Raw genomic sequence first — 15,744 nt, 5'->3', positions numbered from 1 at the left:
GCAATGCAACCACTCTTTGCTGTTGTACTATGAGAGACGGATTAATAATTGTTTTTAAAACTTCTTGTTTTCTGCTGTTTAAATTAAACAAGCAGTCTGTTTACTTTTCATGTGTAGTGTGTGGTTGTTACGACAAGATTCTGAAGACGTTGAACATGGTATAAATTAAAATAAATACACACAAGTATACTATACGATGTGACTGATTCATGTTGGCCAAGATTTTTTATGTGGAAAGGAATCTACCGTGCTATATACACACACATATATATAGCCATCACACCTCTCTTGTCTACCCACTGTCCCTCCTACTTGGCCGGAAAACATTCACCAACACCATAAACTCCGGCGATAAAGAACACAGTTTCTCTAGGTCAGTAAATCTCAATACCTCATTCAGTTAATTCGTTACAATCTCCCTCGATTACTGTACTAATTCCCATCGGTTTTTGTTTCTCGATCCAATATTAACGCTCCCGATCAGTTAATTTTTTATTGTAATTGGATCCTTTTTTTATTATATACGAAGACAAATTAATGATTTGACTTCCTTTTATAGAAATTTTTTTGCTTCATCTTTACTTTTTCAGGTTTTAAGTATTAATCTCAACTTCTCTCCATGACAACTAAAATGGCGAATATTCGTCTGAATCCATCACAACACACCCTAGCCTACACAATATCATCACAGTCATCAAAACGACAGCGTTTCACTCAACTCCTTCTCAAGTCCACCATATACGGAACAAATTTGATTACAAAACAATCAAAGTCAACGCGAAACCACCAGCCGGTCAAACGAGCTGTCACGGCAAGCTCAGAATACTCAGATACACAAAACTACGACGTTTTCGGTTATTGTGCAGTGAAGAGGGCATTTTCGTCCATGGTGTTTATCATCCGGGAGCTTCAAAGCTTCACAATTCAGATCCGAGAGCTTTTGTTCTACGAAGATTTACACGAGATTTTAATTAGGGTTCAGAACGAGATGAACGCGTCTTTTGTTTGGCTATTCCGGCAAGTATTCTCTCAAACGCCTACTCTAATGGTGTACGTCATGATCCTCTTAGCCAATTACAGCGTCCACTCAATGTCACACAGTTTCACCACCGCCACATCACCGCCGACTCCCGCCGCCGCCGTGGAAACTAGTTATCGGAAGTTTTCTTCATCGATTACGACATTTTCTGTAAAATCCGGTGGAAGAACGACGTAGATTGGTGGAAACAACGGCGGCGGTGGGAAGTTACCGGCGGTTGCCGGTGGAACTGACGGTGACGAGACGTTTGATCGGTCTTTGGCGTATTCGTTGGACAGTGAACGGGAGACGTGGAGTTGGATTGTGGATGAAGTTGATAGGATGCAGGGTGTGATTGATCGGGAGATGATGAGTGGGTTTGTGGCTCCGGTGACGGTGACGATTGAGGAAGAAGAAGATGTGGAGGAGCATGTGAGGACGGAGGGTGTGTATCAAGCGGGTTTGGTAAGAGAACCCGATAACCCGCTGCTTTTGGCTAATTATGCTTACTTTCTCTACCTCGTCGCGCGTGATTACGATAGGTACTAAAATGTAGAGTAATTTTTTTCTAAATAGAAAATTGCCCTGGTACTTTGTATGGGATGACCTAATAACAAAAGGTCATCGATAGCTGGCCCAACCCAGCCATATGGAGTCCTTAAGCGTCTCCAAACTATCTTCAGTTTTGGAGAAAACCTACTCGCTCGAAGGTCCACAAACCCGAACACTCTTATAATCGAACTTGAGACATAAATAGTTTAGTTTTCATTCCTACCACTACATAATATACCTAAAATATTAATAATCTTTTTAAATTTTAATCTTTCTTTTTCCTTTGAAAATGCTTATATTTCTATTAAAAATGACTAGTTGATGTTTATCCACCAAAGCATTCATTAAAGTGGATTTTAAGAGTTGATTTTCGTTTTTTTTTAAATGATGGTAAATAAATACCATTATATTTCTATTAATATAACCTAGACTTTTTTTATTCTTTTTTTGTAATGTTTATTGAAGGAATATTCGTAGTTTGATTCGGTTGTTGATGATGAAAATGTAAACTGAATACTATTTATGATTTTGGAAAAAGACAAACAACATTACCTAGATTTGTTGAGTTGGGTGAAACGGCTGGTATTTACGGTTTGATTTTAACAGTTTAACGGTTTGAACTTTAAACAAAAGTTTTTTTCAAAACCTTAATTTTGTTTTAATCTTTCAAAAATCCTAAGAATTGTTATTAATGAATACAATTATTATATAATACAATTAAAGAATTTGGTGCCGTAAAGTCCTGGTTGGGCCACTTTGCGGAACCACGTAGGTCTTTTTTGGTTTGTTTTAGTTTTGGTCGTAACAAACGTAACAAAATCGGCCGAATATCAATTATGTGTTTTGTTTTAGTTCCGGTACCGTGACTAAACCGATCGAATTCGAGTAGACTTAATGCCTTTTGTTTTAGTTCCGGTACCGTAACGAACATGACGAAACCGATCGAATTCGAGTAGACAATGCTTTTTGTTTTAGTTTCAGTACCGTAACAAACGTAACGAAAACCGGCCGAATGTTGATTTGTTTTGTTTTTGTTTTAGTTTTGGTACCATAACGAGCATGACATAAACCAACCGATCAATTCGTGTAGACTCACCGCCTCAACGCCCGGGATCGACAAAATGTTCAGGTTTTACCAACACCTGAGTTTACCGACCGACGCCACCTCATTGGTCCACCTCTTATTATTTTTGCTTTGAATTTGATTTTAGTTATGGTACAATAACACACGTAACCGACACCGGCCAATTCATGTCGACTTACCGTCTCAACACATGCGACTGACAACGCTGCTTGGGTTTTACCACTGCCCCGGTTTTAACGACCTGCTCCGTTGCGCTGGATAAATACTAGTTTACTTATAATAAAAATAGATATTAAACGGTATAGATATTAACATCCTTCATTTCAATGGTTTGATTGGTTTCTAACAGTTTACGACAATGTTCATAAGATTTTTTTACCTACGGACTATAACCAGGACACGAATTCATTTTCTTGAGAAAACCCCTTCTATAGAAAAAACCAACATATTGACGGGACAACCGGGCCCCACCTCCTGATTCTAGCCAATACAAACATTTAAATATTTAAAGAAATGTCTCCCTCAATCTTTTTTTCTCCCATGTGGGGCTTCAACAATATGTGGTGGTTTTATAAAGTTGATGTTTATTTTTCAACTTTCTTTTTTGTTTTTGCACGTTACATTAAATTTACATACATTTTGTCAAACAGAGCCGAGGACTACTTCAAAAGAGCTTCTATGGTTGAACCCAAGGACGCAGAAGCACTAAACAAATACGCAAGTTTTTTATGGCTAGTTCGAAAAGATTTGTGGGCGGCCGAAGAGACTTACTTGGAGGCAATTTCAGCCGATCCTAATAACTCTTATTATGCTGCCAATTATGCACATTTCCTATGGAATACCGGAGGTGAAGACACTTGTTTCCCTCTTGATGCATCAGATGATACGTTTTTGAGTGACGTGTAAATTAAAAACCGTCGTACAAGGTTCGGGGTTTTTTTTTTTGTAAAGGTTCGGGTCCAGGTTTAGCTTAGATAGTTGGGGTAATAAACGATTTGGAGGCGAATTGGTCGTTTCATGGTGATAGGGTATTTTTTTTTAACAATTTTGGTTTTCCACTCAAAAGGGAAGAAATTTGTAATTAAGTTTTTTTTTATTTATAAATTAAATGGAAAAATGAAATTGGGCGAATGGAAAGTTTTGTCGTGCATTAAAGGTATTAATTTATTTTGTTTGTTTTAGTTTTATTAACAAATAAATACATATGTTAATTGAAAAAACTCGGAAAATTATAATACAACACATTATACGCATGCAATTTATAATAAAAACAATATAATATGTATGTACTTAGTAATTTGCCTACGGATATAACAATAACTAGACGCCAGTGTATCCCGGATGGATTTTCATGTAAACACTACAATCTGACACGTCTCATTTAGGCAAAAATGGTGCATGAACATGAATAAACGGACTGCACATGTGTCTTGTATGCTAAGATTCCAGAGATGCCCGACATACTCTGTCACGACACCGTCTTTGCTTAGACACTTGTCATTATAGGGTGTTGTTAACACAGTTTTGCATAAAATTCCGTCTGGACTACCTTGGTGTCTAATGGTGCCCCGTGGGTTTTGCATCAACATACGATTGTTATGACTATAATGATTAGAAAATACATATATGACACCCATAATCAATTAGTCCAGTAGTATGATGCGTGCTTTCTCACAATATGATAGTTTAATTCTCTTTGTAATTGGAAGGTATGACGGAATTATGTTAATAAAATTTGTTGTTGTTAACAATAACAAGATAAATGGCACATTAGTTCACTTAATTTATTTCATCATACTTTTAAATATATATACCTTTCTAAGACATAATTATCAGTCCTTTGAATATTTATGTATAAAAATCTATGTCTAATGGTTTGAAATGCTTTAAAGAATCAACAGAAGTCAAAATCCAACATTGCGTGGCGAGAAAAAAAAAAGGTGATTGCAATTTGCAAGTTATCTTTTCTTTTTTCAAAAAAAAATAATAATAATGGCCTAATAGGTTAACCATATGAAAGATGCTTTACATGTCAAAAAAATATCAACATGTGTTTCACGTTAATTACTAGCTATATAAATTATTATAAAAGTTGGTGCCTAACGTGCCTTTCCATTTTTGTTGTTGTCATCGTTTAAATATGGAAAAAAAACACATAATAGTAAGCTGAAGTAAGTGGTGTTACAAAATTACTTGCCTTAATACCGAAAAGAAACGAGGATGATCTTGTTATTGTAAAGAGCTCTCAGATGCTTAAATATTCATCTTCATCGATAATATACTACTAGTTCATAGTGTCTTTTTATGCATGTTGTGTTTAGATTGGTCGTGGAATTGGTTTATAGATGTGTGTGTCCTTTATGCATTAAATAGGAATACTAACCGGCTAATAAGGAATTATGGGACATATCATATATGCGAAGCTTATTGGAGTACGATTTGAACTTCATACTGAAACATACACTTTGTTTACCATAGACGGTGAAAAGATGATACACGAAAATTATATCTTCCGTTAATATTTTAGTTTACATGTTAATCACATGCGACTTTACACCATAAATTAAACTTAATTAGTACATTAGTTCACATATGAATTTACACTTTGAATTTAACATGCTTCTTTTATATTCCACTTATGATTAAAGTTTAATGTAAGCTCACATGTAAACTAGCGAAAATTTACAGATGAATTGGTGTTAGTTCACATCTGATTAATTTATAAAACAATTCGATGTTAATGAAATTGTAAACCAAAAACTAGCAAGATAATCATCTGTAAACTCATAACTAAATGGTTAATAAATATTTCTTAGTTATTTAAGTAACAAAAGTTAAATTGTTAAAAGGTAAACACCGAATCAATTAACATCATAATAAAAATAGATGAGTGAACTAGAATGCTTATTAAACTTCAAACATGTTTAAAAGTTTCATTAGGAAGTGAAAGAGATATTAAAGGGCTTATAGCTCAATGGTATCAAGGTGTTAGATAAGGTGAAAGTTTGTTTCACGGTGAGAGTTTAAGTCGCGTTGTAGCTAAAATAGCGTAAATTTAAGAGAATGTTTAGAAGTGTAGGAGTTTATTGTCATAATAGAAAAATATAAAATGAAACATAAATTCTTGCTTGTAATATTAACACTTCTAACCGTCATTGTAAAAACTTAATTTATTTTAAACACCATGGGCGATGTTTTGAAACTGTTCCTTCTACTACAGTTATAAAAGAAGAAAATTAGTAATGAATTTCGAAAAATGGCTTTCATGTAATTTAAAGTTTGACAACAAGCTAGTGTCAAAATTTGTTATAACTAATTGCAGTAGTTACTCTGATTTCACGATCTTTTCTCAGGAATTCAAACTTCATTTGTATTCATAATTACATAGTTTTGTGTTAGAGTGACCGGGTATTTCTCTTGTTATTTTTTCAGCGTATCTTTTTTTTTCTCTCTCTTATACATGTTAACTAGGTTGCTTTTGCTTACAATCGATGAAACCGTAGAAACTGAAGCAAATTGACTTTTCAAACAATATGAAATGTATAGAGTTTAGTCTATGTTTGTAATATGAGCATCTGATTAATGGTTTGGTGGATGGGTTTGAAACATGAAATCAAATGTGTAAACTAAACCTATAGTTGGACCTCTTTTATTTATGTGTATATGTATAATACTTTGAAACGATTTTATCAGTTTAATACAAACTAAATTTTTTATCGACCCGGTCAGTTTAGGTTTTTCGCTTCCCAAGCCGCGGTCAGCTTGTCAGAATTGATAGAATCATGAACACCCCTAAGTTATAATAAGTTATAAATTTATAAAATACAACTTAGTATTGTTGTAGGTACCATCAATTTTATTACTACATTAAACAAATAAGACTAGTAACAACTTATTTTCATTTATTATATAAAAATAAAACATATGGGTTATGCTGACTGTCTAGTGGGTTGAATGGGAAATAGGCATGGTCTGGCCAAACTGATTTGTAAAATAATGAAGTCATTGATTTGGTAACCGAATCCAAACACAAAATGACGCCCAAACCATGTTAATGGAGATGGTAGCATTTAGCTACATGCCATACTCTTTTGTGACATTTGCATGTGCAAGCACCATATCAATATCATTTTATGGATCATCAGCAAACCATAATCATGTCATATTACTCACCTACTATGTCCAAAATTTGTTGACATTTAGATAACAAAAGATGGTTCCATTCGACTTGTTCATGTCAATCAATCTAGCAACAGGAAACGACACCATGGTAGGATCCAAAGTGAATCGATGATCATCTCTTATGAGACTTTAACCATCGATTGCTAGCAAGTGTCATTCGATCTACTAGAACGTGTTGGTTTGCGTGGTCTCCACCGAAACAAGGGATACATTTATGGTTTCTTTTAAAACATATGTTAGGTTATGTGTGCTGACGGGCACCTGAATATTTTCAGCAGTGTTATCATCTTTCGGTACTCGAATGCCTATCAAGTTTAGGAAAAGGTATTTTACCAGGTTAACTAGTCACTAAAATGAACTAAATTTCAGTAACGTTCTATGCTTTAGCAACAAGAAATACACTTGTTTGTATCGTCTCTAACTTCGCACACTACCAAGGGCGTAGCTTATGAGGGGGCAAGGTGTCCTAGGTCACCCTCATTTTTTCGCTTCATATAGTAAATTTTCGCGATTTCGTCCGAAAATTTTGTAGGTATTGAGCTCAGTCACCCCTATAACTTAGCTCAAGTTTAGCCACTACACACTACTTGCACTGTCTCTCTCTTTTTCATTTGTCAGTGTCACATCACCTTCCTCAAATTTTCTTTTCTATAGCTAAGGATGAAAGCTGAAATTTTTTATAGCTAAGGATGAAAGCTGAAATTTTAACCAAAGGGAGGGTTGGTGTAAACTCTCTTTTATGACCATATAGGAGTAAGATTCATATCGGACACAAAGAAGTGAGTGATGAATTTGAGAGATGACAACTAACAATGATGTGTTAAAACAAGATCGAAAATATAACAAACAAACCTATCAAGTAAAATCTCACACATCGCGAGCTATTTGTAAGGTCTGGAAAGGGTGTTATGATGACAAATCTTTTCTCTATCCAAAGGGATATAGAGATTGCTCCCCGACTTCAAAAATCCTTTAATATTTTTACATGTTTGTATTTCAAAAAACAGATGAAAAATGTGGCTAGGAGAGACAAAACAAGCAACCGCCATACATAAGTAACATGAAGTAGTTATTAGGCTATATTAGCAACAAATACTAGATCAAATAAACATTTAAAGGTAGTCCTAACCCCCTTCAAGGGTATATGTCAAGATAACGCTAAGGCAAGAATAAGGCGTGGGCAAATAAAAAGGTAAGGCTAAGGCACGGGTCAAAGCTACGGCATAATCTATACACTCCCTAGAAGTCCATAACTTTAATCCGGCATCTCCAAGAACTCATACACCCTATCAGGTCCTCAGAGATGTGCAAATCTAGCAAATCTCGAAGCCCAATATTAATATAAATGAATCATAAGGATTAAATCAAAAACTTTTGAAATAACCTTAATGAACAAAAAGTAATTAACTCTAGTAGTTGTCTGCTAGGAGTTTCAGTTAATGCATATAAATATGAGATTATATATCTAAGATCAGATAGCAAGAGAAAATTAACTATATTAAAACAGTATAGACTAGTTTTAAAATAACTAAATAAGATTAAAATTGTGTACTTTGGTGTTAGTTCTCAAACAAATTTTGTATTTTGGGCCACATACATGATACCAGCCCGGTTCACACAAATCGACGAAACTGGAGAGGCCCGGTTCACACAAATCGTAGACAAATACCAGCCCGCCCCACATTTCTAAGCTAAAGTATAAGAAAAAGTGAATGAGGATATTAAGGTATATGTTATTAAGAAAATAAAAATACTGTTATACTTAGCAAGTTGGCATCTTCCATTCTGGTGTGCCTTTGGGCCATATCAGCTTGTAAATAAATTTTGATCCATTATGGTTTACCAATTTCATTCTTCCCAGACTCATTTCAAATTGTAACTGGCAGAAGATACTTGACTCACAGATCAAGACATCTTGGCTTTCGCAAAGAATATACCCGCAAATAAACCTAAAAAATAGCACATATAAGAACACAGATAAAAACAAAATGGTTGTTCATGTGTAGACTGTAGAAATCATATTGGTTACCAAAAAGTATACTGAAAAGATTTGGCAGGCTAAGTGGAACATTAAACAACACTAAACCAGCAACCAAGATAGGAATCTTGTTTAGCGAGCCCACCAAACTGTAAGTGGTTGGACCGGTTTGGTTTAAAACCACATGGAGGTAAAGCTAATGGCGAGCCCAAGAAGCCCGCTAACAGTTGCCACGGCCCAAAACATGGGAATCTTGATCACATCCCTGAAAAAAAAAACATAAGCAGATGAGAGTGAAAATTTTAATAGTACTGAAAATGGTTTTAAAAATGGAGTTTTCTTACGCGCTGATTACATAAGTCCATTCATCAAATATGATGATCAAGAATGCGCCAAACGGTAACGATAACAAATTATTCAGCAACACCATGGAAACCTCGTTTAGCGATCCAGATTTTGCTGTGTCCATGACTCGTCGTAGGGTGAGCTGCTTAAAAGGTACAAATATTAATATTTTTGAACACAAAAGATAAAATGTAACAGTTCTAATGCAAAAATAGTATTAAGGCAATGGCTTGTAAAACAAAATGTAAACGGCATACTGAGTAGCTTGCAGTTAAAACACAATTCACTAGTTGCCATGTATAACCCGTTGCATCAAACGAGAGGTCAGTAATACCACCCGTTACAGCAGATATGGTCTGCAAGTGTTATGATACAAAAAAAAATGAAAACTTTCATGTATTTGGTAGTTCTTTTTAGTAAATTTCAAAACTTTATGCAGTCAAAGATTAAGTAATTTGAGAAAATTAAAGTTAAGAGTACAGAAAGACATACCATAAGAAACATCGCGGTCCATACTTTCTGGCTTTGTCGCTTATGGAATATATATAGTTCACCAACTGCTGTTAATATGTTTGTCATATTCTTCAGGATGGTAACCATTGCAATATTTATATACTTCAAACTGAAAAGATTTACCACCCTCATTTTGACACCTTTACATATTGATATGTTGTTTTAAGAAACCGGAATTCTTGCCAATGACATACCTATACATGCCTGAAACAAGCATGCCCACAAATATCAAATTGACAGGTATCCACACCTTAACCAGCTTCCAGTTTAGCTTCTCCAGTGAAACTGCTCCAAATAAGCCCAAAATGATAACTATGATAGAACTAATGAGATTATGCAAATAAAATAAATAAAGAACCTTTTTATGGACAATGTGAAACAAATATCAAGAATTCAAAACTCGACTAGTGATGCGCATCACATAATGATATACATCTAGGCTATATAAGTTATAATTACCTGATAAAGCATCAATGATATGCCAGGGCATTGAAAGCATAGCTTGAAAGAACAACTTTGTTGAGCAATATCATGCTGCAAGAAGACAGACAGTATGCAGTTCCAGAAATCAACGGTCCAGATCTAACTCTGGATTCATGTATCCTCTTTTCATCCGTGTCAACATTAAGTTCATCCTCCTCAGACATGACCTGACTGCCTCTTGATCTGCATCCACAATTCTCTCGGTTACCAAAAACAGCTTCTATTAAAACGTCATTTTGATCTCACCTTTCATTTGCTACTCTGCGCTCTGTAGTTGATAACATAAATCCACCTTGCCTATTTCCTTGAGGAAGCAGACCACCAATGAGGCTGCGCACCACGTTTGCCTTTCCGCTGTGTGATGAAATCTCACGTGGAGAGTTGAAATCTGACTCCTTGACATCAGGATCAATAATAACATTCAACTTTAACTCAGTTGACATTGCAACCAATCAAACATACAAGATGCCTGTTGTCAATAGTAGGATATCAAAAACAAGTCAAAATCATTACCAAAATCTAACACTTGGAGCAATCATCACAATAACCTACTAAGCAATTATCAAATACAGGGATAGTGTTGAAGAATTTGTGTTTGATGATTCTAAGTTGCAAGATCCCAAAGTACCAAATTGTTTTAGGGTTTAACCAAATCAACCAAAAACAGACAAAAACGAAAATCGATATCATTTGTTTTTTTTTTTTTATGTATCCTCCTCAGTTAACTGAAATTAACCGAACCGAACTGAACCATTCATATTTTCATTTCATATATTTCTAGCTTTTATACCTTCATTTCATGTATTTTTTTAAGCAGAATAACCGAAATCCGATAAAGTAAGCTAACAGATTGGGAGGATATTTTACAGAAACCGAATATCTGGTGAGTGGAATAACTGAACTGAACGAACGTATTACGTATATATATATGGTCCACCGTAGATTGAAAACAGAATAAGGTACAACAGAGAGAAAAGCATCTTAAACTGCAGATTATCTTCAAGTACAGAATTGAAGCAACATTTAAAAATAGCGCGTGATTCCAGGGTTAGGTTGGAATAATTGTTAACTGATATCGAGGCTGGCTGACGCACCGTTAAAAAGTCAACATGAGGTTGCATGTTATCGATGGCTTCAACTGCAAGTGTTCCTGAATGTGTGTGTTGAGTGAACGTTGGTGTTTCTCGCCGGAGAAAATGGCGCCGGTGTAGCTACCTGATTTTCTTTTTTTTTTTAATTTGAATATATTTGTATGGGCTTTCTTCTGAGTTGAGGTGTAAATTTAGCCCATAGTTTGAAAGGTTATTTGGAGCCCGGTCCATTTATGAGGGGTCATGTCCACTTATTTAAAAATGAACTTATTTTTAACCTTTTAAACCTATAGTCTACCGTCTATATATTTAGGCAGAAAGAAAACAAGTTAGGTTTCAGTTCTTGTTGATGAATTTTACTTTCTAAAAGTTAACATGCAATCTATATTGGTTAAATATATTCTTTTTACAACTCACCGGTACGGATAACATTTTTGAAGCTGAGGGACTTATTGGAAGCAAATATCTTTATCATATGTGATACAACAATACATGTATGATTTGCCTACATCCTATCTTCTCTAAACCCTACCGATAGCCTAGCTATTTTGGGATTTACAGGGTACGATTGTTGTTATAGTTTTTCCGTATGAAAAGATCTGGCTATTGGTATGCTTTGTTATCGTAATTGTGCTTTAACTAATATATCTTGATAACCGGTGGCAGATGTAGCTAGTGCAAATTTTTTTATTTTTTGATGGTTTCGTATTTTCGCTACCCCTGAAAAAATATAATGTTACCCCTCTTAGTTTAAAGTGCAACCAAATTAAAAGTTAAAACCAGTTAAAGCCTAACCAAATTTTAGCCCAAATCAAATAAAACCATTGTTCGTTGTTCCTTTATGCGTGGACGCTTGATTTAGGTCTTATATCAATATTCAATAAAACAAAGTTTCATTCAGCCACCGTCCACCCCACGATAACCCAACCCATGTTGCCCTCCTCTGGTCACCGGACCTCCACTGGGTCCTGACATCCACGTTGCAGCTCAGTAGTCGACAGCCGGTGATCCCTCAGTACCTCATGCATAGTTCGACTTCTACATGTTCAATTTAGGTATTCTTCTAATTAAATCTAAACTTGTAATTGTTTACTTTTATTAGATAAATTGTTAATTTGGAATTATTTTTAGGCAATTGAATATTTGAATGATTGATTATGATTTATTGGGTATTTGAATAATGTAAATTGGAATTGATTAGAGATTTAGGGTTAATGTTTAAATTAGAATTGATTATGTATTTATGGTTTAAATTTTGTTTGTGTGAAAATTAGGGAGCTTGAAAGATGAAACAACAATGTCTTATTATCAATCTTTTTAAACGAAAATTTCAAGAAAATGATGATATCGATCCAACACCAAATTCAAATATATATATATATATATTATATGAAATACGGCAAAAAAATAATTGTTATTGTATAAACTAAGGTAAAAATAATCGTTTACATTGTATGAAATATGGTAAAAAAAATTGAACGTTACCTCTTAGATTTTCGTCTAGATTCGCCACTGTAATGATAACCACCATATTTGTTACGTTCTATATTATGTTATTTTTTATATTCGACCCTATGGTATATCCTATTAGTTGTAACATTTTTTTTTCATGTTCTAGACAGTGTATCAAGAACATTTCTTTTAGGATTTGTCGACAAATATTGTTGTATCTAGCTTTCACGGGGTTCGTTGACATCTAATCTCCAGGCTTAAGAACGTAGTATAGCATAACAAACTGAAGAGGTTACCTCATATTTAACCTTGTAAGGCCCAAGAAGCAATAGTAAGGTCGCAATTGCTCTGGCATCCGACAAAGCTGGAGATTACGTACTCCCGGAGGAAAGGACATACCCAGCGGACAATAGCAAGCCTCCTGTGGAAGTTAGAGAGTAAGGGAAATTACTACTGGACAATAGGCTAGACACTAGGGTAACGGTCTCGGGAAAGATTCCCCCGGGACCCTATATATGTAGACATTCTTGTTGTAATATGCTATGTTCAATCAATATAACGGAAAAACCACCATTCACCGGCATACGATCGACCTCACCTAAAACGGATAAACAAGACTTCAAAGTCACACACGTTCAATATTAACATAATTCACTTGAGGTCTCAACATTGGCGCCATCTGTGGGACCCGTGTAAATAGCAGTCCCACCCACAGTTTTAGACGAGATGACCAGCCTGAATCCAAACGGTATGCCGTCGACCCTCAAATCTATCTCCGATGATGAAAGTGCGCCAGCAATGACGGCAGAAAATGGAGTAACAGATCTGCCTAAATCGGGTCCTTCTTCGGGAAGCCTGCCAGAAACCGAAGGACTAATGATGGTCGAAGATGAGACGGAGGAGGAAAACCAAAGACTAAGAGCTGAAAAGGAAAAGATGACTAGGAAAAAATGGGAGATCACACCTGAATTCATGTGAGCTCACAAGGACGCGCTCAAAGAGTGCCTTGAAGAACATAAGAAGAAGGAGAAACTCATGGCGGTCAAGACATGCTTATCGTTCGAAACACCGGGACCGGGGGAGGGGGAGGAACCCAGAAGAATTCAGAGTAAGGATTCTAACGTTCTTTTGGAATCCATGGTCACCCTCTTGTCCTTCGTCAAAGAAAAGGAGAGAAAAAATCCACGTCGGATACGCTGGACACCGCGTATCATCCGTTTGACACGTCGGATGTATCTAAATTCACTCGGCGGATAGCGGAGGCCGCCCTGCCTCTTAAGCTCCGCTATCCATCTACCGTGGACAAGTATGATGAAACCCAAGACCCGGAGTACCATCTCCATGCCTTCCGGGATCAGGAATGGTCAGCGGGTGGTCCATGTCGGCTTGGTGCCTAATGTTCCCTCAAAACCTAACGGGGGGAGCGCGGGTCTGGTTTGACAGTCTGGAACCAGGAAGCATAGACAGTTATGAAGAACTGAGGGGGAAATTTTTGAGAAACTTTAGCCAGCAAAGAAAGGCTATGAAGAACCCTAACGAGATTCTACACATTAGAAGAATGGATGAAGAAAGGGTAGAACAGTTCATGGATAGGTATGTGGCTGAGAGCATGAATATTAAGGGAGTACCGGAGGACATGAAAATTAGTGGTTTCATCAATGGGGTGAGATTCTCCCAGTTAACGGAAAAGCTGGGGGAAATTTCCCGGCCACTTTGACCAACTCATGGACTGAGTAAGAGCGTTTGTCAGAGGGAAGGACACGTGGTCTAAGCTCCGGGAATGGGAAACAAAGAAGTTGACACCCAAACCTTTGGGGGGGGGGGAAGGTGTTGGAATTCCCCATCCCGGAAAGAACCGTGCACCGTTTGAAAAGGTCTGTTTCATGCCATATCGTCCCCAGGGAAATCACTCTGCTTACGCCCCGAGGGAAGTCGATATAGACCCCCGCATGGTGAGAAACAACTGCCGGGAGGGGAAGATGTGCTAGTGGATGACAATACTAAGTACGTCCCGAAGACATCCAACCCTTTTAAGCAAGCATGCAGGCCCAACCCCCAAGGGTATTGTAAGTATCATAAGAGTCACGGTCACACCATAGAAAACTAGCTTCCAACTGAAAAAAAAAAAGAAGTCAGACAAATCATAAGGGGAGACAAAAAATAAATAAATAAATAAATAATGAGTAAATGGAGAAACTCTCACCTCTTGAAATTTCTCTTGATCAGCCTGGATCGTAGCATATTGGGCCTCCAATGCAGGGCTCGCTCCTGAGTAGGGATGAGCAAAATAGGTACCGGTACCGATTGGTACCGGTACCGATACCGAAATCAATACCGATTTGGTACCGTCGGTACCGAATCGGTACTAAAGTTTTAAGTTTCGGGATCAGTACGGTATGTACCGGTATTTCCCGATTTTTTACCCTCGGTACCGGTACCATCCCGGTACCGGTACCGAACCGAATATTTCGGTACCGGTACTTGCACCAAGAATTTCCGATTTTCGGGATCGGTATTTTCGGTACCGGTACGGTACCGTGCTCATCCCTGCTTCTGAGCAGTGGAAAGATCGGTGGACAACCGGGCGATGCAATCCTGAGCAGTCTTCAAACTAGCCTCCAAGCCATGCACCCCTAAAGCTTTCTCCTCAGCCAAGACTACCTTCTGCTTCAAATCTTGGATTTTTTGTTTATGTTTCTCAATCCTATGCTCCAACTGGTCGATTTCCTTCTGATTTTGTTGCAATATCTGATCGACATCAATAACAGCTTGACAAGTGGCTGCACCTAGTGCTAGGGCACGATAGAGGTGTGTCCCAAAGTCGCCCACCAGGTCATCCACGCTCAAGGCCCGGATGTGGGCAAAGTCCACTGGGAGAATAACCTCAGTAAGAAATCATGTGCTTGCTGAGGAGTAAACACCGAAGCTCCTGCATCCAACTTTCACTTGTGGGCAAAAAACTTAGCACAAATGGGCTCCTCAATTCCCGATGGATAGGGATCCTTGGGAAGTGACTTGGGTTCCTCATGACGCTTGCCCTTGGGAT

The 15,744-nt window shown here is 36.9% G+C and overlaps 2 pseudogenes across 1 annotated transcript; one reads left to right on the top strand and one right to left on the bottom strand.

Moving 5' to 3' along the window:
- Positions 1-267: 267 nt before the first annotated feature.
- On the top strand, positions 268-3,583 carry LOC143542104 (uncharacterized; annotated as a pseudogene). The gene is made up of 3 exons (XR_013136851.1): positions 268-373; positions 591-1,560; positions 3,305-3,583. The product of XR_013136851.1 is annotated as an uncharacterized LOC143542104 (transcript).
- A 5,158-nt stretch (positions 3,584-8,741) lies between these two features.
- Positions 8,742-10,605, bottom strand: LOC143542103 (GDP-mannose transporter GONST2-like; annotated as a pseudogene).
- Between the last annotated feature and the right edge of the window lie 5,139 nt (positions 10,606-15,744).

This window comes from Bidens hawaiensis, unplaced genomic scaffold (genome assembly GCF_021521415.1).
Source record: "Bidens hawaiensis isolate Kalapana, Puna unplaced genomic scaffold, B.hawaiensis_p1.1 tig00012782_1, whole genome shotgun sequence".
Classification (NCBI taxonomy): domain Eukaryota; kingdom Viridiplantae; phylum Streptophyta; class Magnoliopsida; order Asterales; family Asteraceae; genus Bidens; species Bidens hawaiensis.
This window is presented reverse-complemented; position numbering and strand designations above follow the sequence as displayed.